Source organism: Scyliorhinus canicula, chromosome 11, assembly GCF_902713615.1.
Source record: "Scyliorhinus canicula chromosome 11, sScyCan1.1, whole genome shotgun sequence".
NCBI lineage: Eukaryota > Metazoa > Chordata > Chondrichthyes > Carcharhiniformes > Scyliorhinidae > Scyliorhinus > Scyliorhinus canicula.
Genome location: NC_052156.1, coordinates 25,855,747 through 25,881,516, shown reverse-complemented (window position 1 = coordinate 25,881,516; position 25,770 = coordinate 25,855,747). Strand labels below are relative to the sequence as shown.

At 48.5% G+C, this 25,770-nt stretch overlaps 1 protein-coding gene across 13 annotated transcripts in view; it reads right to left on the bottom strand.

The window, feature by feature from the left end:
• atp2b2 (ATPase plasma membrane Ca2+ transporting 2) overlaps nt 1–25,770 on the bottom strand; it is a 999,595-nt gene that overhangs the window by 511,834 nt on the left and 461,991 nt on the right. Inside the window, exon 1 of one of the 13 annotated variants that reach the window (XM_038812617.1) lies at nt 22,364–22,381. The exons of the other annotated variants lie outside the window; for them this stretch is intronic. The gene's annotated coding sequence lies outside the window, so the exon portion shown is untranslated. Of the gene's footprint in view, nt 1–22,363; nt 22,382–25,770 lie in introns of those variants that run through there. 13 annotated transcript variants of the gene reach the window in all.

Genomic DNA, 25,770 nt, shown 5'->3' with positions numbered 1-25,770 from the left:
GGCGGGCACGGACAATCCCGCTGCCACCGACAACGCGCCACGGGGGAACCGGGGTGGCAGAGAATTCACTCCACTGTCTCGCTATATTTTGAGTTTAGCATTGAAAGGGCGGTGTTTGAACATTTTTGAATGACGACTTTGCCTTCTATTTTAAAGAGCACTTTAAAATTCACAATAAAAAGGAAGCAGAACATGCGAGAAACAACGAGCAGGTCAACCAGCATCTGTAAAAAGGAAGCATAGGTTAATATTTTGGAACCTTCTTCAAAGCTCAGGGTCAAATTCTGCACTATTAATCTGTCCTTTCCCTTCACAGGTGCTGACATTTCTTCCATGTTTTCCAGATATTTCAATTTTTAGTTTAGATTTCCAGTAATTGCATTTCCGTTCATTTTTAATTTTTTTCTCCAATTAAGGGGCAATTTAGCGTGGCTATTCCATCTACACAGCACATCTTTGGGTTGTTACAGGTTTGTACAGGTTGGGTTATACGCAGACGCAGGGAGAATGTGCAAACTCCACACGGACAGTGACCTGAAGCCCAGATCAAACCCGGGTCCTCGATGTCGTGAGGCAGCAGTGTTAACCACTGTGCCACCGTGCTTCCTCACTTTATTTCATTTTTAAAGACAGCCACATAATGTATACTTCTTGATGTTGGAATGTTACAACAAAATGAATTGAAAATGTCGCCACAGTCCCAGATGCTGCTCTCCACTTTGAGAGCTGACTGGTGGTGATTTAACCTGAGGGTCACGACATCCGACCGAGAGGCAAGGTTGAGAAGGTGGGACCTTTGTGAATAACCTCAGCCGGTACGGGAATTGAATCGGCGCTGTTGCCATTACTCCACTTCGCTGTAGCAATAAGGCCCTGTGTCATGCGACGTTGCCTTTAAGAAATGTATTGTTTATCAAATAGCTTCAGTGATGTCATTGTGTGGGTGGAACTGGGCTGTGGCTCTGGTTTTTACTTTTGTTTTGAGCTGGGAGCTGGGCTGTGGCCCTGAGTTTTACTTTCGGTGTAGATTTTTGGAAGCTGGATGAAGACAGAGAAGTCTTGTTAAAAAGTGTCCAGATCACTTGGTAATTTAAAAGTGGTAACTGCTTTCTGTAAAGACTGTGTGGGAAATTTATGTGTGTAATTGTTCAAAAATGCTTACTGTGTGTGTTTATAAAATGGTAACTGAATTCATAGAATAAACGTGTTTGTTTAAAAGTGATTAAGGCCTCTGTTAAAATAACCCTGGAAAGTAGGCCCTTGTGTTCCTCATAACCAAAATCTATAAACAGTTGTGGATCAGGTGAACTCCATGATATACTTTGATGTTCTCTAAACCCTGGCCCATAGCACCTGTTTGTGCTAAAAAGACTGATTACAGGCCTGATGGGAAGTTTTTGGTTAACTTGAAATGAGGACCTTTTGACCTGACCAATTTAAGGAAAGTTTGCATTGCACAAATCTGGGGCGGGATTCTCCGTGAACTGATGGGGCGGGAAACTCCGGCGCCGAGGAGTGACGTGAACCACTCCGGCATTGGGCCACCCCAAAGGTGAGGAATTCCCCGCACCTTCAGGGGCTAGGCCGGCGCTGGTGTGGTTTGCGCCGCGCTGGTGGGGAAGGAACTTGGCGTCATGCCAAATGGCGGGCCAGGTCACCGTGGGGGCACCTCCCGGGGCCAGACCCCCCCGCGCCACCCCAAGGCCGCCCGCGCAACCAGGTCCCGCCAGTAAGTACCTAATCTAATTCATGCCGGCGGGACCGGACGAAAACGGGCGGCCACTCGGCCCATCGCGGGCCGGAGAATCGCCGGGGGGGACCGCTGCCAGCAGCCGCCAACCGGCGGGTCGCGATTCCCGCCCCCACCAAATCCCCGGCGCCGGAGAATTTGGCAGCCGGTGGGGAAGGGATTCACACCGCCCCCCGGTGATTCTCCGACTCGGCAGGGGGGCGGAGAATTCCGCCCGTGAAGTTTGCAAAATGCGAAGCAGGAACTTAAGCTGACACCTGTCACCACAATGTCTGAATATTGGAGAACCAATATCTGAAGTATGGATCTGTGGTTCGAAGAAAGACATCATTCAGCAGTTTGGAGCAGAACACGAGTTTGACCTGTCTATGATGCAGGGCAGAAAAGTATAAAAATAAGAGATTTTTCACTTTAGCGACAACCTGTAGAACTTATCTCGCACAAACAGCACTCTGAATGAAGGCTCAATGAACAGAACAGATCTCCAAGAGGAATTTGGCCTATTCAGTTCAAAGCGTAATACCTACTTATGTCTGAAGCTGTGAGTCTTGAGCAAATTGTGATCGTTTGAATACATAGGTGGGATTCTCTGATCCTGAGGCTAAGTGTTGACGCCATCGGAAACGCCATCACGTTTCGCGACGGCATCAACACGGCCCCAGGATCAGCATTTCTGGCCCCTATAAGGGGCCAGCAGGGCACTAGAGCGGTTCACGCAGATCTGGCCGTGGAATGGGGGATGCGCGCATGCGCAGTGGGTCCGGCGGGAACCCATGCATTCGCGGTGTCTCCCTTGTCCGCATCGGCCCTGACCCAACATGGCGCAGGAGTACAGGCACCGGCGCGGAATAAAGGAGACCGGACGACAGCGAGGCCGACCCGCCGATCGGTGGGTCCCGATTGCAGGCCAGGCCACATCAGAGCCCCCCCCCCCAGGGTTGGACCCCCCAGCCCCCCGGGGACGAACAGCCCTTTCCACCACACAGGCCGCCCCTGGACCCTTCAACGCCAAAGGTCCGCCGGCACAGAGCAGGTTAGAACGGTGCCAGCGGGACATGTTATTTTTTACGGTCGCTCGGCCCATACGGGCCAGAGAACCTCGGGGGGGGGGAGACGTAGAGCGGCCCCTGAGCAGCACGCGCCGACCACGCCGGCCCCAATGGCGGAGAACCCCGTCCCAGGTTCGGGGCAGTGTGGCGCGATTCGCGCAGCCCGCTGGCGATTCCCCAACCCGGCACGGGGCCGGAGAATCCCGCCCATTGTGTATTTGATACAAGTTTAGTACATAAAATTGTGTTGAATCGTAAGTTCAGTGTAAAGTGTTAATTCTTAAAAGAGTACAGAGACCAAGGAGCTCAACATCGCGAATCAGCCATCCAGCCAACTGAGCTAACCGACCCCCGGTGTTACAACCCAAACCACGGAAAACACAAGTTCTTAGTCTCAATGGTGATATATTCCAGAAAGCCAGGTGGTGAAGGATAGAACTGGAGTCAATCTTTACACACTTTAATAAGTTTTCATTTGCAGATACACATTACAAACAAGCACCTTCTCGCCCAACCAGCAGTTTCAGTCTCTATATTTTTATAGGGACACAAGTGACTCCTCAGATAATGCCCAGCGCCAGCATTCAACAAACAGGACTGCCAGGCAGAAGTATGGAGAGAAATCTATTCACTCTTCCGGAGCGAGGCAAATAGGACTGGAGAGGGAATTGTGGGTAGCACGGTAGCATCGTGGTTAGCACTATGGCTTTACAGCGCCAAGGTTCCAGGTTCAATTATTAATCACCAAGGCCATTTTTATTCCACTTGGGAACAAACTGACAGCTGAGTCCGACAATCACACAATAGGGAGAAAACATGACTGAAGCAAACTAGAAGAAAATTAATTGAAAACAATTCAAGTTAAAAGCTGAAAGGCAAAGTGCATTAAGGAACTCGGTATTTATAAAGCATTCACTGCAGGTTAAAAAACATGGCAAATTGGATGATTACTTAAAAGGTTATCCATACATCGTATAAACAAATTCAAATAAAAAACATTAAAATTCACAAACAATTTGGCGGCACGGTGGCACAGTGATTAGCACTATTGCCTCGCAGCGCCGAGGACCTGGGTTCGATCCCAACTCCACTGTCTGAATAACGTTTGCACAATCACCCCGTGTCTGTGTGGGTCTCCCAACCCCGCCACAACCCAACGATGTGCAGGGTAGGTGGATTGGCCACGCTAAATTGCCCCTTAATTGGAAAAACAAAGAATTAGGGGGGCGATTACCCGAGCCCCGCGTCGGGCCGGAGAATCGCCGCAACCGTGCCATGATGCCCCGACGCCGGCGCGTGATTCCCCGAGGTGCGGTGAATTGGCGCCGTATGCATCGGCGCGTTTGGCACGGCACCGGCCGCGGGCCGCTCGAATTGGCGGGGCCACCGATTCTCTGGCCTGGATGGGCCGAACGGCTGCGCAGATACGACAGAGTCCCACCGGCGCCGTTTACCCCTGGTTGCTGCCGGCGGGAACTCCGCACGAACGGTCAGGCGCGGCCTGAACGGGGCTCCGTCCCCGGGCAGGGCCTCCGATTGGGTCTGGCCTGCGGCCGGGCCCACTGATCGGCGGGCCGGCCTTTCCCCCCCCCCGAGCCTACTTTCCGGCGCGGCCAGCCCCTGAACACCGATGCCATGTTGGTCGGGGCCGGCGCGCTAAAGAAGTCCCCTGCGCATGCGCAGGTTGGCACGGCTCAACAGCGCATGTGAAGGTTGGCACGGCGCCCACTTGGCGCCGGGAAGGGATGTTGGAGCGGTGTGAACCACTCCAGCGCCGTGCTGGCCCCCTGCGGGGGCCAGAATCGGTCATCTCCATGCCCATTTCGCGCCATCGTGAAACACGATGGCGTTCACGATGGCGCGAACACTTGGGCTCCATATTGGAGAATGACCCCCTCGGTACTTCAAAAATTAATTTTTAAAAATTCGCAATCAATGTTGGAGGGGCAATGTTGGGCCTGAATTTTCTGAAAACGTGCACCACTGGTGTATGGCATTATGATGGTGCAGACATTCCCAGAAGTGACGTTGTGATTGACGTACGCCATGACAAATATCTCACCATAATTTGATTGCACCTTTTTGATGCACCACAGAAACCCTGACCGAAGAAATTGAGCTGCTAATTATAGTGCATCTACCCCAACAAATACCAATGGTGAGATCAAGTTTGCTAAATTAACGTTACTCTGATCATCACAGTCACATTTATTTACTGTTTGTTTCTGGGAACTTAAACAAAATTCCAGTCTTCAATTAAGTAATAAATATGCATTTCGCCATCAAGGCCCACACTGATTTTCCCCTGACTCATGGCATTTTTACATTCAACTGGTAATAAACCTTGGCTGGAGATTGAATGCATTTCCGGAGGCAGCCCGATGCACAGGGGTTCCTTCTTCATGCCAGTATATATATTTATATTGTTTCAGTACAAAATCAATGAAATTAAAACCAAGCTGGATAGACCACAACCCATTGAATGTCCATGTTTAATTTTTTGTGAATGCGATTGTGCTGGGTATTTGTGTTCTAGCCTTATTTTGGGAAGAGGAATTTGAGCTTGCCAAATTTCTGCCTTCATCATTTGTTAATTTCAACAAGCTCCATCTCATGGGTTACTAAATCCTTATCTGTTTGATGTCATTTACCTGATGATTTGCAACATTGCTCCTAACGTCCCCATTAAATACCCTCTTCATACAATATATATCATAGAATTTACAGTGCAGAAGGAGGCCATTCGGCCCATTGAATCTACACCGGCCTTTGAAAGAGAACCCTACTCAAACCCAAGCATCCACCCCATCCCCGCAACCCAGTAACCTCACCTAAGCTTTTTTTTTGGACACCAAGGCGCAATTTTAGCGTGGCCAATCCACCTAACCTGCACATCTTTGGACTGTGGGAGGAAACTGGAACACCTGGGGGAAACCCACGCAGACATGGGGAGAAAGTGCAAACTCTACACATACAGTCACCTGAGGCCGGCATTGAACCCGGGTCCCTGGAGCTGTGAGGCAGCAGTGCTAACCACTGTGCCACCAGCCCGCCCCACTGTTGTTGCGTTCAGTGTCGGGACCCTGATATCATGTATGCTTAATAGGCATTGGCCATGCTGTTCCTGATCCATCATTATGCTCATTGTGATGTATTCTAATTATCTTTCCAGCAAATTGTGTGAATTTACTGTTGGAAGATTGAGGAGTGCTTGACTTGCACCATTTGTTGCCTATATCGCCATTGCAGCAAATTCTAAACCAATAGTACAATTCTACATCATGTACATTTGAAGTTCAGTACAGATACAAACACTGGACCAAGAAGATGTTAGCTCCACTCAGAGTCAGCATAAGTGATATTAGGCATTTCTAACACAGGTAATGAATATATTATTCCCTCCGATGACAAATTCATTGCAGAATATATCATTTCATTAAATTTAAGGCAGAATTGTATCTTGCACTTATCTCTAGATGATATCACCATGAAGCTTTAGGCTGTGCTGTTGGAGGGCAATGGACACTGGTGCTTGTATTTATCATCCAGTGGTATATCTGTCTTGCAGCACATATTTTTAACACTCTTTATAGTCCTCTTGACCTCCAGTTTAGTAGATGCACTTGCCACATTGTAGCACTTCTCAGCTGCTTGGGGCACTCAGCTTGAGTTCATTATCCACAGGAGCAGGCTATCACCCAGAAGACACTTGTAGATGTGATTTCAGTCAGAGTCAACCACATTCCTGTGGGTCTGCAGTCACATGTAGGCCAGACCAGGTAAGGGCGGAAGATTTCCTTACCGAAAGGACATTCGTGAACCAGATGGGTTTTTATAACAATTGTCTATGGTTAGACTTTTAATTCCAGATTTTTTAATCGAAATCAAATTTCACCATCTGCCCTGTTGGGATTCTCCCATACCCGGGGGGGGGGGGGGGGGGGGGGGTCCTGGTGGGACGGAGTGGCGTGAACCACTCCGGCGTCGGTCCGCCCCAAAGGTCCGGAATCCTCCGCACCTTTAGGGGCTAGGCCCGCCCTGGAGTGGTTGGTGCCCCACCGGCTGGCGTGGACAGCCTTTGGCGTCACGCCAGCCGGGGCTGAAGGGACTCCGCCAGCTGGCGGACGCAGGTCCCCGCATGCGCAGGAGCGTCAGCGGCTGCTGACGTCATCCACGTGCATGCGCAGGCGGCGGCCATGGCGAAGACCTACATGGCCGGCACGTAGGAAAAGAGTGCCCCCGCGGCACAGGCCCGCCCGCAGATCGGTGGGCTCCGATCGCGGGCCAGGCCACCATGGGGGCATTCCCCGGGGCCAGATCGCCCCGCACCCCCCAGGACCCCAGAGCCCGCCCATGCAGCCAGGTCCCGCCGGTAAGGGACCTAGTCCAATTTACGCCGTTGGGGCCTGCATAGAACCAGTGGGATTTCAGCCCATCATGGGCCGGAGAATCGCCGGGGGGGGTGGGACCCGCCGACCGGTGCGGCACCATTCCCGCCCCCGCCAATTCTCCGCCGCCGGAGAATTTGGCGGCTGGCGGGGGCGGGATTCACGCCGCCCCCCCCCCCCCGGCGATTCTCCGACCCAGCGGGGGTCGGAGAATCCCGCCCTAGGTCTGTAAATTACTAATACAGTGATATTACCACCATGCCACCATTTCCCAATTGCACCAATTGCTCTTGTGGTACAAATAGGGCCCAGACTGCCATGTACCACTTTGTAATCGCTTGAAGCATCCTCTGTACAGGACCCCATCCTCCGAGATTGCAATCCCCTACCCTTTAACGTATCTTCCCAGCAGCCACCTGTTTCTGGTCTTGAAGCTGCAATCTGACCAGCTGCATTGGGATGTATATTTGGTGCACTTGTGACAAATTTAAATGAGGCCGGGCCTCAAAGTGGCGCGTGTCCTCATCACTCCTGGAGCAGGCAGTCTGCCAGCATACTTCACCGAACTGACAAAAATCGATCCCCCTGATTGCAATAGCCGTGCAGACTCAGAAAACAAGGAACTACCATGCCACTACCTCAGAATTTGACGTATACAAATAGTGGGAAGGCTAAAAATAAACACAAGGAAATTCAGAAGGGAATGTTTGCGGCACGCAAGTCGTAAAAGCATCCTCCACACGAACAACTGCCTGTGCAGGGCGGCACGGTAGCACAGTGGTTAGCGCTGTTGCTTCACAGCTCCAGATCCCCAGGTTTGATTCCTGGGTGATCGGCTGTGCAGAGTCTGCATGTTCTCCCTGTGTCTACGTGGGTTTGCTCCGGGTACAAAGATGTGCAGGTAAGATGGATTGGTCATACTAAATTGCCCTTGGTGCCCAGAAAGGTTGTGCAGGGTTATTGGGTTACGGGGATCGGCTAGAGGTGTGGGCTTGGTTGGGGTGCTCTTTCCAAATGCTGGTGCAGACTCGATGGACCGAATGGCCTCCTTCTGCACTGTAAAATTCTATGATTCTATGGTCTTTTCAACATTGGTAGTACCTTTCAAACCCATGACCGCTACCATCTTGAAGGACAAGGGCAGCAGTCACATGGGAACACCACCCCCACTTGCACCACCACTCCAAGCGACACGCCATCTTGATTTCGAAACATATCACCGCTCCTTCACAGTTGCTGGGTCAAAATCCTGGATCGTCATCCCTAACAGCACTGTGGGTGTACCTACCTCACAGGGATGGCAACGGTTCAAGAAAGAAGCTCACCACCATCTTCTTGAGGGCAATTAGAGAAGGGCAATAAATGCTGGCCTGGCCAGCAATGCCCACATCTTGGGAACAAATTTTAAAAATTAAATAAACATTGAGTCATTGTTAATGTGGTTGACTTTTAACTGCCCCCTCAAGGACAATTAGGTATGGACAATAAATGCTGGCACAGCCTGCGATGCCCACATCCCATGAACGAATAAAAAATGACATGGTAATGATGCCAAAAATGAATATATTCATTGCCTTGTGTTGTGAGTAAAGTAGGATCAAATTAAGTAGGAGATGGGAGTGGGAGCCAATCGATTCTGACTCCAGTCACCACAATGGAGAATACAACAAAATTTAAACACCGCGGAGTCAGTGTCACCAAGAGAAGGAAAGAGAATTTCCAAATGTTCACGAATCATTTCAAAGAAATGCACATCTTAAGAGACGACTTGCTGCAAATGATAAGTTCCTACAGGTGCCATGGCCACTCTAAAACATCTACGTCAGACTGATTTTACTGAAATAAGGGGCGGGAGTCTCCGACTCTCCGCCGGGTCGGAGAATCGCCGGGGGGCAGCGTGAAACCCGCCCCCGCCGGCTGCCAAATTCTCCGGCGCCAAGGTTTTGGCGGGGACGGGAATCGCGGTGTGCCGGTTGGCGGCTGCTGGCAGCGGCCACCCCGGCAATTCTCCGGCCTGTGATGGGCCGAGTGGCCGCCCGTCTTCGGCGGGTTCCGCCGGCGTAAATCACAACAGGTCCCTACCGGCGGGACCTGGCTCCACGGGCGGCCTGCAGAGTCCTCAGGGGGGGGGGGGGGGGGGGGGGGGGTGGAGGATCTGGCCCCGGGGGGTGCCCCCACAGTGGCCTGGCCCGCGATCGGGGTCCACCGATCCGCGGGTGGGCCTGGGCCGTGGGGCCACTCTTTCCCTCCGCACTGGCCACTGTCAACCTCTGCCATGGCCGGTGCGGAGAACCCGCGCATGTGCCAACTCTCGCCGGCTGGCAGAGGCCCTTCAGCACATGTTGGCATGGCACCAAGCCCTTCCACGCAGGCCAGCACAGCGCCAAACACTCCGGTGATGGCCTAGCCCCGGACGTTGCGGAGGATTCCGCACCTTCAGGGCGGCCCGAGGCTGGAGTGATTCACGCCACTCTCGGCGCCGGAGTGGCCTGCCCCGCCGGTTTAGCGGAGTATCCCGCCCAAGAGTTCCCGTTAGAGATATTAGAATAAAGCAGCTCTTGGTTAGCACTGCTGCCTCACGGCGCCGAGGTCCAAGGTTTGATCCTGCCTCTGGGTCACTGTCCGTGTGGAGTTTGCACATTCTCCCATGTTTACATGGGTTTCGCCCCCACAACCCAAAGATGTGCAGGGTAGGTGGATTGGCCAAGCTAAACTTGCCTCTTAATTAGAAAACATTAATTGGTCACTCTAAATTTTTTTTTAAATTAAAAAAAAAGGAAAAAAGATGCTCTTATGTCGGAGTCAATAGGAACAAAGTGATTACACAAGGATGGGGCAATGAGGGATATGCAAACCAACAATATGTTCTAGTGCCAGTAATCTCCGGGCATGCTCATAATAGACGGATTACATAAAGAATAATCTTACAGCAGTAGCATATCATTAAAAAAAACTAACGGAATCTATTTGATGCATGTTTCTAAAAAAAAATGACCTCCAAAGCTGGATGGCTTTCAAAATGATGGAGCCAAAATCTGATTAAGGACGAGATAAATATCTAAAAAGCGGCTTCTTTATGATTTCTAGGAAAATATTAATGAAAATGTTCATCTGTCCTATTTTTGCTCTTTGTTAAACTGGCAGATCTGGAATTTGCAGCTTACCAATCAAATTTAATGTCCACTATTTTACTCTCTGATATAATTCAGAGTATAATATATGCATGTGCTGCAACTAGACCATCTGGCCAGCAGTAACTAGGTTTATAAGCGACTGCTTTGCCAAATTAGATTTTTTTTGTTCCTCTTTTGGAGATGAAAATGGGAGATTATGGAGACTCACCCAATGAGATAATTACATTGAAGCTCTGGAATCTAAGATACACAGGATGATTTCCCACAGAAATGGTGGCCAAAGTAATGGGGTTATTCAGCTCTCTCATGATAAAATCTTTCTCATGTGGGCAAGCAGCTAAGGACTTGGTGCATGTGTCAGACAAATACAACACTTCACACTGCGACACCCTGACCATTCAGGGCACTTTTGCCCAGTCATATTGTTAATCCAGGTCATTCCTGAGGAACTGTAATGTTCTACACCTTCTGATACCTTGAGCTCTGGTAAAGCATGGTCTGCAGAGGAATAGGATTAGAAGTCTCACCAGCAACAACTCTTTCAATATTCTCTCTCAAATTCACACCTCGATGCTCTGCCATCATGCATCTCACCTATCACTGCACCAAGACACCCGTTTGTTCATTGCCTGTAACCACACATGTATCTTAGGTAGTTGTTCACACTTGGCCGCCACTCTGGTTTCAAGCCTTTGCTTCTTGTTCACGGTTTCATAGTTTCATAGAATTTATAGTGCAGAAGGAGGCCATTCAGCCCATCGAGTCTGCACCGGCTCTTGGAAAGAGCACCCTACCCAAGCCCACACCATCACCCTATCCCCTTAACCCAGTAACTCCACCCAACACTCAGGGCAATTTTGGACACTAAGGCAATTTAGCATGGCCAATCCACCTAACCTGCACATCTTTGGACTGTGGGAGGAAACCGGAGCACCCGGAGGAAACCCACGCAGACATGGGGAGAACGTGCAGAGTACGCACAGACAGTGACCCAAGCCGGGAATCGAACCTGGGACCCTGGAGCTGTGAAGCAATTGTGCTAACCACAATGCTACCGTGCTGCCCTTTTTCTTTATCCTTCCCAACATCATGCTTTCCTTCCATTTCTCCTCCTTCGGGAACTCAACTCTCACAGACCACTATTCTATCATCTTTTCTACACTCCTCGGAGGATTAACTCCCTCTTCGATCATCCCACAGCTTTTCTGTGCCTCCTCTGCCTTCTTCCGCTCATTGCAGCCTCCTAACAAGCAGCAAACCCAATTGTCCATTCTATCTCCCCCTGTCCTTCCCACCCTGCACATCTTCCAGTGGTTAATCTTGCCAAACTCCTTCCCATTGGGCTCATGGCTCCCTGATCTGACCTTCTGGACGCTGACCTTGGATCAGCTCTTACCAACTCAATCCATGGCAAAATTCTCCCATCGGGGAATAAGTCCCGTGGTGGGGGCGGGGAGTGTTAACCGCTGCGGAGGGCAACAGGAAACCACATGGGAGCTCTTGTCTCCGATATAATTCATTGTGCATCCAGGGGTTTCAAATTGCCTTCCATGACAGGCAGGCTAAGTGGCATGTGTCCCACCATCACATCCAGATGCTATATCTAAAAGGCACCCGGATATCCACAACGTCAAACGAAAAACAGAGAGATGTCTGCAGGGTGCAGCTCCAAAATTCAGTGTCGCCTCCTTGTGCATCCTCCTGGACCATGTGCAGGTACACAGCCTGCACCACCCGCCTGACAGGAGGAGGAAGCCAAGCAGGGAAACCAGCGCTACTTGGGCGCAGGTGGAAGGAGTGTAGAATATTGAGAAAGCAGAAGTTTTTAAAATCCATTTACAGGATATGTATTGCTGGCTAGGCCAGCATTTATTGCCCATCCCTAATTGCCCTTGAGAAGGTCCTGGTGATCTGCTTTCCTGAACCACTGCAGTCCTTGTGGTGTAGGTACACCCACAGTGCTGTTAGGGAGGGATTCCAGGATTTTGACCCAATTGCAGTGAAGGAACGGCGATATATTTTCAAATCAGGATGATGACTGACTTGGAGGGAAACTTCAAGATGGTGGGGGTCCAATGCATCTTATGTCTTTCTGTATAATGATACTTGTGGGAATGTAAGCTGCTTTTTAAAAATCCATTCATGGTGTGTGGACGTCGTTGGCTGGGCCAGCATTTATTGCCCGTCCTTAATTGCTCTTCAAATGAATGACTTGCTGGGCCACTGGTTTTCAAACGTTTTTCCGGCGATTCACTTCTACAAAATGGCCGACCCCCACGACCCATGCCATGTTCACAACAGATTTCCCATAGTAACTTTTTGAAATGTCACATTCATTGTTGACACTTCTGTATTATTAAATGTAAGAATTGTAAATAAAAATACATTTTCTATTTCTTATTGGTGTTCGGATATCGAAATAACCTGTAACATAAATCTCTGAACAATTATATTTTTCCCCTAACTGGAATGGATGGAGTTCCCAAACCCACACCGGTTCTCGCCCCCCCCCCCCCCCCCCCCCCCCCCCTCCAGAGCCAAGTTCAGAATGGGGTGAGCATGAATCAGCTTCATAATAATATACCAATTGAAAGATGTAGAGTTCCTCACAAGATACACAGGAATTATCTGCTATATCTTGTATAAGGGAGTTCTCCAGCTATGAGTTGCAAACTGGGGTACTTGTGGAAACATATTCCAGTAAGCAGCCACTTGGTTTTGGGTAGGAGATACAAGCCTGGCCAAAAAAGAGTCACTTTGGAAACTAACTCCATGCCGAAAGAATATATTCAAGAAAGAAATTTGAAGAGAATTGATTTTTCTTTTTAAACTCTCCAATTTTAGTTGCAGGTGCTGACTAACCTGGTCGATCAACAAAAACAGGAGTCGCTGCTGAAGGCTGAGTCAGTGACTAACAGTGACACAGGAAGGCAAGAAATTCCATGGCACCGGCTTCTATATCAGCCTCATGTGGTCATACACTGTACTGCGGCACGAATTTACCCGGAGAGAAAATGGGAAAAAGGGTCAGGCAATCTTTGTGGATAATTTTTGGCAGCCCATTTACACCATCCTGCGGACCCATCCACGGGTCGCAAGCCCCACTTTATTAAACACTGTGCAAGGCCATTTCAGAGTCAACCACATTGCTGTGGTCCTGGAGTCACATGTCAGCCAGACAAGGTAAGGACAGCAGATTTCCTGCTCAAAAGCACAAATAAACCAGATGGTTTTTTACAACATTCATGGTCATCATTAGACTTTTAATTCCAAGTTATTAGTGAATGCAAATCTCACCAACTACCATGATGGGATTTGAACCCAGGTCCCCAGACTATCATCCTGGGTCTCTTGATTACGGTTCCAGTGACGATACCACTACACAACCGCCTCTCTTAAGGAGCCTTGGTGAGTTGCTGCGGTGCATCTTGTAGATGGTATACGCTGCTGCTAGTGTGCATTAGTGGTGGAGGGACTGAATGTTTGTGGAAGGGGTGCCGATCTTGTGGCTGCTTTGTCCTGAATGGTGTTGAACTACTTCAGCTCACCACGGAAACAAGTATTCTATGAAGCCCACGGAGTGATTTCCCATGGTCCTCATGAACGTTATCACGTCCCTACCTCCTGAAGTCTGAATCATGCCCCTCACTCGCGTGGCGATGAGGCCTCTTTCATTGCTTGGCACAAGGCCTGAAGACGGTAGCAGGTGAATTTGGATCAGGGGCGTGAAGCAGACTGGGGAGCGTCGTAGGGTCACAGACTGAGGCTCGTCTTCGGTGCTGACCTCCAGCGGAGGCAAAATCTCCTCGGTCTCTATTTCGGACTCCAAATTTTCATCGTCAGGAGTGACTCTCGGGTCCCCCCAAAGGCTGAGTCACCTTGTCAAAAGTAGAAGCAACGGGCATTGAGGACGTTGTCTCTGCTGGAATCGTCTCCTTTGGACTGGGTTCCCTGCTCCTCAGGGTGTCCGGGTGTTTTCACGACGTTCCTTTGGATTTTGACTTTGTAAAAATTCAGACCAGTCTTTTCCAACACGACTCCTGGGATCCACTTGGAGCCTTTTCCAGTATTCCGCACATAGATCCTTTCCGGTCTTCTAGTTTCATAGTTCCTTTTTTGGGATGTGTTTATTACCATTCAAACTCATGAACGCCTGAAATTCTCCACTGGTAAAGGGGTTACCATTATCGGATACGGTGACCTCTGGCATGCTGTGGATACAGAAACTTTGCCTGAGTTTCTCTGTTGTTGCATGAGAAGTCATGGAGGCCATACGATGTAGTTCTAACCATTTTGAGTGAGCGTCAACCATCCTCAGGAACATCGGTCTCCAGAACAGGCCAGCGAAGTCCATGTGCCCCTGTACCAATGGCCATCCGGGCCACTCCCATGGCTGCAAAGAGGCTGAAGGTGGCAGCTTCTGGTTCTCTTGGCACAAAGAGTTCTGTTTCACCAGATTCTCGATGTCTCTATCAAGTCCGGGCCCCAGATGTAGCTCCATGCAAGCATTTTCATGTTGGATACCCAGGGGTGTTCATGGTGTAATTTAGTCAGGATTGGGTGGAGGACGACTACTTGGACTCCCCAAAGGGTGATGCCATCTTCTACACTCAGCTCTTGTCATTTATTGAGGACGGGCTTCACGTCATCCGTGGGTGTCCTTGGATTCCACCATTTAGGATCGTGTGGCGTAATTTTGCCAGTGTGAGGTCATTCTGGGTCCACCTTTGAATCTGCTTCACAGATACTGGCAAGGCATCCGGGAGGGTCAAGGTCATGATGATGTCTTCCAATGTCGGTCAAGCTTGTGGGCAGGAAGTGGGAGGCATCACAGATCACGCATGTTGGCAATGTGTGTTCCTGGGCAGCGCTCCAATGTTGTATTTGAGCTGAGGGTAGAATCGCTTTACTCTCTTTGAAAAGGCCCAGCATGGGTTTATGGTCTGTCACGAGCATGAAATTGCGGCCATAGACATATGGGTGGAATTACTTCACCCGAAGAATAACAGCCAGTCCTTCCTTTTCGATCTCAGATTCGCATCTTTCTGCATCCACCAAGGTTTTGGGTGCATATGCTAGAGGTCTCTCTGTTATCATCCCAACAGTGGGAAATAACTGCCTCTGCTCCATATGAAGAGCTATCACACGTTAATACAAGTTCTCTCTTGGGGTTGTAATGAGCCAGTATATTTGATGATAGTAACTGCTGCTTCACCTTCATAAAGGCGTCATCCTGCCACAACCACCTCAATTGTTTTTTTACCAGTGTGTGCAGGGGTGACAATAAAGTGGCCAATTTTGGGATAAACTTCCTAAAGTAGATTTCAAGGCTGAGGGAAGATTATAATTTTGTCGTATTTCACAAGATCAGTGCCTCTTTGATGGATTTAATTTCATCATCCATGGGGTTGAGGCCTTTCTATCAACTCAGTACCGTAGGTCGATCACTTCACCTGCCTGGAACACACATTTTTCTCATTTGAGATGGGAACCTGCATCAGCGAATAGTCTCAAAAAGTCCTCCAAGTTTTCTAGGTGTTCTTTTGCCGTGGCCCCTGTGATTAGTACATCATCTAAGGATTCTGCCACCTTGGGTGGCCCTTGGAGAATGTTCTCCATCACATGTTGAAAAATGACGCATGCCAACGGGACTCCAAAGGGCAGGTGTGTATATTCATATAGGTATTTCCTGATTCACTCGTCTAGTTCTAGCTGGACAGAGGCATGACTCATATTGAGTTTGGTAAAGGTTTGACCCGCTGCCAGTTTGGCATATAGAACTTCTATGTATGGCATTGTGTACCAATCTAAACATGAGGTTTTATTAACCATTAGTTTATAGTCCTCGCAAAGGCAGACTAACTTCTCAGGCTTGAAGACAGGTGCTACGTGTAGCCCACTGTGAAAACTGCACTGGTTGTATTATCCCGAGGCTCTCTAACCTCTCGGGTTTGATCTCTACTTTGTTAAGTAAAGCATATGAGACTGGTTGTGCCCTAAAATACTTGGGTTGGACATCGGGGTCCACATAAATCTTTGCCATTGCTCCCTTTATTCTACCAAGGCTTTCTTGGACTACCTCTAAGCATTTGCAAATGACCTCATATAGTCCACTGGTTCCTAATTTAAAAATTAGGAAGCCAGTCTCTGCCCAAGAGACTGAATGCTGGTTCTCGTACAACTATGAGAGGAAGTTAAGTCATCTGTTTCCCAAAGGAAACCGGAGTCATAGTGGTCCCCATAATCTTTAAAGGCCCCTGGATATGTGGCCAACCTGGCCATGGTGTCTTGCAGGCCGAAGGGTAAGATGCCCATCCATAGACCGGAAGAACTGTTCCCTGGCAATGGAAGATGGCAGCTCCTGTGTCTAACTTCATTTCTAGGGAATGGCCATCGACCAAGAGTTATCTTTATTGAAGCAACCTTCGGGGTGATCATGGCAGTTTACCTGCATCATTTAGTCCTCTAAGGGCTGATAGACTTGCAAGGCCCGGTCCTGAGGTGGCTTTGGTTTCCAGCCTGGGCAGCAAGCGTACTGCTGATTCTGACAGTCTTTCCTGGGTCGTGTCCTTTGGCCACACTTACAGCAGCCTTGTGGCTGACACTTGCAGTCCTCCAGGGAGGTGTCCCCGGTGATTCTAGGGTTATCCGGTCATCTTTTGAGCTGTCAGAATGTCCTGGCTGAACACTGAGTTGATGTGCATGAGGTACGTGGGAACCTTTGCTAGGAATGCCGAGAAAGGCATTCTCCAAGGATAGTGCCCATTCTATAGCCCCTTTTAGGCCTAGGGTGGGTTCTCAAAACAATTCTCACGGCATTATTGATCACACACACTAGCCGGTCGTGTAGCTTCTCAGTCAGGGATGGATCAAACTCGCAGTATTCGGCCAGCTTCCTTGAACTAGTCAGGAATTCTGTCACGGATTCCCCGGGGTCTTCTCAGCCATGTTGAATCGGTAACACTGGAGGATTACGGATAGCTTTAGATCATAATGGTTCTTTACTAGATCCACAAGCTAGTTGAATGTTTTAGTGTCGGGGCAGCAGGATAAGTTAGGCTCTTAATAATGCTGAACATTGGGGCCCCGCATGCTGTCAAAAGGATTATTTTATGTCCTCCATCTCCTAACATGCAGTTGGTGTGGAAGAAAGAGCGCATGTATTTGGCATACAGGGCCAGTCCTCCACCTTCACGTCATCAGGTTCGAGATTCCCAAACAAGGGAATTTCCGGGTTTTGTTTTGCTTTGTTTCTTACTGTAGTTGTCGTGGAAAGTTTTGAAAAGGCTCTGAGTCCAGTGCTTGATCCTCGTCGCCAATGTAATAATTCCAGGAGGCGCAGGGTGAAGGGCCAAATTGATTTATTTGAACTGAAAATAAAGCCATTACTGTGGCACACAAAACAAACGTCCCAGCCCAGGACTATCGAGAACTATGCTCCGGGTCCAGGATTTACATTTAAAGGTCATGTTAACAAGTCTCAGCCAGACAGGCCTCTGCCCACTCAGCATGGGAACCCGTATTCTGCAAAGTCCATGGGAAGCTCAATCAGCTATGCCGCCCCTGTGGTCCTCGTGATGGTTACCACAATCAAGAAAACCGTCTCGTATACACTCCAGAAATTCCTCCTCTACGATAGTGTGACTAATTTGATTTGCCCAATCCAGATGCAGATTAAAGTCACCCATAATTATAAATGCTCCTTTATCGCATGTGCCTCTAATTTCCTGTTTAATACCATCCTCAACATCACCGCTATAGTTTGGGGGGCTACATACAACCCCCATTAAGGTTTTTTGCCTCTTAGTGTTTCTCAGCTCTATCCATATAGATTCCATGGGCTAGATTCTCCAAAAATGGGGCTATGTCCCCACGCCAGCATAAAAACGCTGGTGTTTGACTCCCCAGTTTCCTGCAAAAAATAAAAAGCTTACCTGCAGGGGGCAGGTAGGAACCCGTTGTGAAGGTCGCAGCTTTGGCAGCGGATACAGGCCCCCGCACGTCCGGTTCCAAGTCCACGCATGCTCACAGCGGCGGCCTGCAGCGGCTTCACCGAGCGCCATGGTGGACTTGGACCGCGGATCATCACGAAGAAACAAGGTCCCCCGATCGGCCCCACATCCCTTCATCGGACTGGCCCGATTGCTGCCCCAGCTGTCCATAAGGCCCCTCCCAGTGCTGGATCCTCCAGCCCCCCGCCAGGGCAGCCGCGGACTAAGTCTGCAACCGTCGCGCAAGAGTCCTGACCGGTTAGAACCACACCATCGGGAAGTCGGCTGGTTGGAAGTGGAGTATCTCTGGGAGGGCCTATGGCAATGTCCCCCCAGCCGCGCGGCATGATTCATGGACGAACGATTCTCTGGGGCCCGGGGATTTCGGCCCGGGACAGTGGAGAATCCAGACCCATATTGTCGGAGCGAATGGGCAGGGTTCTCCATTCCCGCAGCTTGCCAATGGGATTTACCATTGTGGCTATGCCACGCCGTCAGGCGACCAGCAGACAGAAGATCCCGCCGACAGGGAATTCTACTAAGTATTTACCCTTCCTATTGCAACAATTTCTTCTTTAACCAGCAATGCAACTCCACCGCCTTTTCCTTTTTGTCTGTCTTTCCTAAACTACCCCTAGATGTTCAATTCCCATCCCTGGTCACCCTGCAGCCATGTCTCTGTAATCCTGACTATATCATACCCGTTTACATCTATTTGTGCGCTTAATTCATCCACTTTATTGGAAATGCTCCGTGCGTTATTGCACAAAACTTTAAAGCTTGACCTTCTAACATTAATTGTCTCGTTCCCATTTTTTCTCATTGTAGCCCTCTTTGATTCTGGCCTTTGATATCCCTGCCTATCGCTTTTCTTATTCCCCTTTCTGACTTTTGTTCTTGTCCTTGATTCCCCCTCCACTGATTCCTTGCATAGGTTCCCATACGACGGAATGTGGCGACTAGGGGCTTTTCACAGTACCTTCATTTGAAGCCTACTTGTGACAATAAGCGATTTTCATTTCATTTCATTTTTTTTTCATTTTAGTTTAAATCCTCCCCAGCCAGTTTCTATCCTCCACACCAGTCATTATAAACTCTATTCAACCGTGGCAATTTTACATCCAATTACAGACAAGTTATGCCTGCTGAAAACTTTGTGAGCTCATTTCACGTAAGTGACTTGTAATTCACAAAGGTAGCTTACCTTTGTTTCATCACCCTGGCCTGAATTCAAACCCAGATACCAGAGGAGAAAGGGCAGTGTGATAAACCATCACCTGCTGGAATTAGACATGGTTGTCAGTATTAAATATGAGTTGAAGTGCTGAAATGGGATAGAGTCAACATTATAATCCCAAGAAACTGCACCTCCAATTTCAATGAGGCATTTTACAAGACCCCAGCCTCAAAATTGAGCTCAGCTATTCCAGATCATAACCATTGCTCCCAGCTGTAAAATCTCTTACCGATTCTGGGTCTGCTGAAAGGTCTGTCCAAAAACCTTAACATTGTTTTTATCTCCTCACAGATGACCCTGTTTCTTGTTTCCAGCTATTTCTGTTTTTATTATACATTATAATCGAGAGATGTTTACATGTTAAAAGACACCTAATGTAATTTGTCCATCTAGTTAATGTAAACTATTTACCGCAGAAATGCTTTCAAGGCTTCTGAACGCATCTGGTGATGCATACTGGCTCCATTATCCATCAAGCTAGCAGCTCACATACTCGGCTGCAAACTCCACTGCTTTGATATGCATGCAGGGTTGTGCCACCAAATCATCAGGTGCACAAGCAAAGCAGCAGCACAAGACGGTCAGCAATCGGAGCCTCAGGCAGGATCTGAGCTCAACTGTTAACACTCTTACCTCTGAGGGTAGTGGGTTCACGTCCAACACCAGAGAGGTTTGAGCACAAAATTCAGGCCAACATTCCCACTGCAGTACAGCCATCTTATTAAATGGTGGAGCAGGCTCGAGTGGTTGAATGGCCCACTCCTGTTCCTTGTTTGTATGTACTGTAGGAGGTGCCATGTTTTGGATGAGGCATTAAAATGAGACCCTACGTGCTCTCTCAGGCAGACGTCAAAGGTTCCATGGCATCCTAGATTCACAAGGTTAATCCCAGAGTTGAGGGGGTTGGATTACGAGGAGAGGTTCAGTAGACTGGGACTGTATTCGTTGGAATTTAGAAAGATGCGGTGCGATCTTATAGAAACATATAAAATTATGAAGGGAATAGATAGAATAGATGCGGGGAGGTTGTTTCCACTGGCGGGTGAAAGCAAAACTAGGGCACAGCCTCAAAATAAGGGGAAGTAGATTTAGGACTGAGTTGAGGAGGAACTTCTTCACCCAAAGACAAAGATAGATAGGTTCTTGATTAATAAGGGGATCAGGGGTTAGAGGAAAAGGCAGGAGAATGGGGATGAGAAAGTATCAGCCATGATTGAATGGCAGAGCAGACGCGATGGGCCGAGTTGCCTAATTCTGCTCCTATGTCTTATGGTCTTATGATGTGGGGACCCCGGCGTTGGACTGGGGTGAGCATAGTAAGAAGTCTTACAACACCAGGTTAAAGTCCAACATGTTTGTTTCAAACACTAGCTTTCGAAGTACTGCTCAGGTGGTCTTATGGTCAAAGGGTTGTGAATCTATGTAATTCCCTGCCCAGTGAAGCAGTTGAGGCTCCTTCATATAATGTTTCAAGATAAAGATAGATGGTTTTTGGAAGAATAAAGGAATAAAGGGTTATGGTGTTCGGGCCGGAAAGTGGAGCTGAGTCCCCAAAAGATCAGCCATGATCTCATTGAATGGCGGAGCAGACTCGAAGGGTCAGATGGCCTACTCCTGCTCTTAGTTCTTAAGTTCAATGTCCTTGCCACCATTTACCCCTCAATCTACTAAATAAACAGATTTACTGCCCATTATCTTGCTGTTTGTGGCAGTGTGCACAAAATGGCTGCAAAGCGCTTTGGGACATCCTGTGATATTGAAAGGTGCCTCATAGAATGCCTATCTTTCTCGAGTGTAGGCCACCACCCTTCCTGCAATAAGCTGCATGTACACCTTGGCCTCACCCACCAGAGAAGCTGGTTCCATCAATAATTTTGAAAGGGAATTGGACAAACACTTAAGGACAAGGAACAGGGTTATGGAAAGACAAGTGGGGATTTGGGATGAAGCACAACTATTCTTTCAAAGGGCTGGCATAAGCATGATGGACTGAACACCTCCTCCTCTATTGTAATGTTCTATGATACTCACTACCACCCTTTCCTCAGCCCTCCGAATTCCACTTTTCTAAACGTATAGCCCTGTGCTTTGCACAGCACACAGTACACTGTTGATTACACTAATACCCTCTGTGTATGTCTCTATCAGATTTACTATACTGGTTGTTATTAATAATATATTACTAGATTTGCTTTTCCTATGAAGCCCGACAAAATTCTGGTCGCCCAGCAGGGAGGCAATAGACCGAAACACAGATTTACCAACACATTTGTATGGAACAAAATTTGACAACTGGAGTTGAATAGCTCTCTTTCTCTCTTGGGGTATTTCTATATTTTTAAATCTGATATGCACATCATTCACCTTTTATTTGGTTGAGTTCAACTTTAAAATTTCAGCCCACTTAAATTCGATGGTGTGGGCGTCAATTGTGCTGAATAGCTAATCAAGACAAAGCCAAATTAAACAAATAAATCAAGCCGAGAACAAAACAAACCATCGTATTCATTCCACAATGGAATAAAAAGGACGTTCAAATGCAGCTTTGATATAGATTCGTACTCCACCTTCTGTTCCCTGTTAGCATTGTAAAGCACTCAGTATCGATAATCTGTCAAAAATACAATGGCTGTCCATACTGAAATGTAAATGAATGTTCACAAGTGCTCAATTCAAAGATAACCTTTTTCATGCTGTTGCTGTTTGCAAACACCGCACACAGTTTCTGTCCCTACCCTCATTCTTGCAACCTGAGTATCACGACCAGGAGAGCTACGTAAATAATCACCAAGGTACCATACACATGATACTGACCTGAACAGGATCGTCTCCGAGCAGTCTAACTGAAGGAAAATTTCTGCAGATTTCACTTCTGTTTTGAATAAGCATTCCTGAAAATGTTGTCATGCGCAGCCAGCTACTAACTCCAGTCGGTAAACCAAATGATGCAGTATATGGCCCAGGCCTGACCATTAAAGTTACAGCAGCTGAAATGAGACTTACGGCTTCTTACAAATATTTCATGAAGGTAACGTGCTACTTGCTCACCACAGGTAATTGAGCCCATCAGAAAGTAGAACACAGTTCACCAACTTCTAGCCAGTGACATACGGTAGCTACACCATTCAGGAAAAGCACTGGAACGTTCACGGCACCAAATGTAACCCACAAGCCGCACCCCATTCAGATTAAACCACTGCCAGTCTGTCCCTGGCAATGCAGAGTGTGGCGTACATTCCTGTTATAATCAAGAAATGCTATAACTGCTCATCGGGTCAGGCAGAAACCGTGGAGAGGAACGCAGATGCTGCTTAACCTGCTGAGTATTTCCAGTCATTTCTTTCCACATTTCAGATATCCAGCTCCAAACCAGGATTTTGCCTTTTTTTTTTGCACCTGGGTTGGTCTGTGGCTGTAAGTGTACATGCCACTGCTCAAGGGGCTCCACCTAGTGCTGAAGATCTTTGGAGAGGGAGGGGGGATTTCAAACTCTGGGCTTGAAAGAAAAGCAGCAATAAAGGGACAGGTGAAATAAAAGATCGGGAAGCCAGTGCAGAGACGACGGGCAGAATGGCCTCCTTCTGCACTGTGCCCATTCTGTGGAAAAACTTCGTTCAGTAAGGGCATTGGGCAGAACTTTCCAATGTCACCAATTGTGCTGAGTCGCCAATTCGACAAAGTCGCCAGTTGCAGGCTGGTGGTTTGCAGACCGTGCGTTTAAATCGTCTACCTTTTGGCAATGAGTTCACGCTAGCTTGTGCCATGTCTTGGATGGCAGAAGCAGCCCTAGGTGCCAAGCAGCAGGTGGAAGAACAGTGGAAACATGAGTGGGTATGAAGAATGATGGTTCAGGAATGGTAACAGGCGCTGACTTCTCAGCCTGCACTTTCTTGATGAAAAGAGTGGAGGTCGAATGACGTTCCACAATTGGTGCAGGAGCAAGAAAACCAAAAAGCTAAAAACAAAGGCTCTTCCTTGTAAATGCCAACGTGTCCTTCAAGGGAGATAACACCTAGTGACAGTAAACCCCTGTTGGATTGGTCTCACAAACTGACCGGGAACTTTAAAGAGGCGCTTATATAATGGGTGCCATTGTAAGTCGTGCATTTCCAATGGATTTCTGAGCTCAGAGACTGCTCATTTCTGATTTTATTTGCTTTACTCACCCTGACTAAGCACTCACTGTTTGTTATGGGTGCCATTTTTTGCTTGTTTGCTTTGCGCGGAGGAACAGTTGGAGGAAGAGCAGCAGGAGAAGGAGCAGCCAAATCAGGAAGAAGCACGAACAGCAGTGTGTCTAGTGGAACACAGCAGGTGAGGGGGCTTCTCGTGGGAGGCCTCACCCAGCCTCCAGTGTTTAGAAGCCAAGAGTAATTTCTCTGCATATTCACTTCAGCAGGCAGGCTGTTGCTGATCTGTGCTGCCTGGAGGTGGCCCTGCTCTGCTAGGCAGAGTGCTGAAGACTGGGGGAGATGACACCACACAGACTGGAAGCGGACGCCTCCATGGTGCTGAAACACATTGTCAAGCCTTATGACATCCAGCATAACTGCATTCTGGAGGCAAGCTGTGTCCCCGTCACACGTGTTCCCATCTGCAGAAGTGGGAGAATACCTCCCGGTCTGGAGAGCCACCCTCTGGGGTTGTCCTTGACCATTGCCTGCTGACTAGCGCATGAATGCAGTACCATAATAAAACCCTGTCACTCATCTGTGAGCACCACGGTAGCATGGTGGTTAGCATCAATGCTTCACAGCTCCAGGGTCCCAGGTTCGATTCCCGGCTGGGTCACTGTCTGTGTGGAGTCTGTACGTCCTCCCCGTGTGTGCGTGGGTTTTCTCCGGGTGCTCCAGTTTCCTCCCACAGTCCAAAGATGTGCGGGTTAGGTGGATTGGCCAGGCTAAATTGCCCTTAGTGTCCTAAAAAATAATGTTAATGGGGGTTGTTGGGTTACTGGTATAGGGTGGATATGTGGGCTTGAGTAGGGTGATCATTGCTCGGCACAACATTGAGGGCCGAAGGGCCTGTTCTGTGCTGTACTGTTCTAATTCTAATTCTAATTCTAATCTCTGTGTTGGGAGCCTCCTCTGAACAATCCACTTCTGAGGAGCTGTGGGTGTGGGTGGGTGGGGCTCCAGAAGGACCTGGAGGACATTCTTTGAAAGCCATAATATTGAGAATGTCTCTGAGGGGCTGGACAATTGCGACGGCATGCATCACAGTGCAGCTGGACACGGTCAAGCTGACTGAATGTGCCTTTTTTCACTGCTTCTTGAAACAATGACTCAGTTCAGATATATTCTGGGCCTCACATTTCCGAGTGCACAGAGCACTTGGGTTTCTAAAGTTTTCTGCTCCAGCTACGATACGTCCAAGAGGCATTGGCGAGTCCAAATTCAGCCCTACTCCTCTCCTTTATCTCATTAACTGTTTCCTCTGACAGGGGGACAGGGTCAGAGTGAATTAATGTATTCTACAAAAGACAATGTTTGGGCCTTCTGCTTATATCACGCAAGCTGAGTGAGTGAGGTGGTGAAAGATACAGCAGAGAGGGGAGGTGCTGAATAGAGAGCAAGCAGCTTGCGTGGCGAGGAAGCAGTAATGGGACAAGTTGCTGAACCTGCTTCAGTGTGAGAACAGAATGTACCAATTAGCTGCTGTGAGAGGAGCAAGGAAGAGGGGAGGATGTGTTCGGAAGGAGAATGAGTTGGTGAGCTCTTGTGGTGAATAGTGAACAATGAGATGGAGGGATGGAGACTGTGGCATGGTGGCACAGTGGTTAGCACTGCTGTTTCACAGCGCCAGGGAGCCAGGTTCGATTCTGACCTCGGGTGACTGTGTGGAGTTTGCACATTCTCCACGTGTCTGCGTGGGTTTCCTCCAGGTGGCTCTAGTTTCAAAGAACAAAGAACAATACAGCACAGGCCATTCGGTCCTCCAAGCCTGTAGCGGTCATGATACCAACCTTGGCCAATACCCTCAGCACTTACTTGCGCCGTATCCCTCTACACTCATCCTATCCATGTATTTGTCAAGAGCCCTTCCTCCCACAATCCAAAGATGTGCAGGTTAGGTTGATTGGCCACATTACATTGCCCTTTAGTGTTCAACGGTTAGGTTGCATTATGGGGTTACAGGGATAGGATAGGGGATTGGGCTTAGGTGGATGCTCTTTAGTAGGGTCGGTGCAGACTCGATGAGCTGAATGGCTTCCTTCTGCG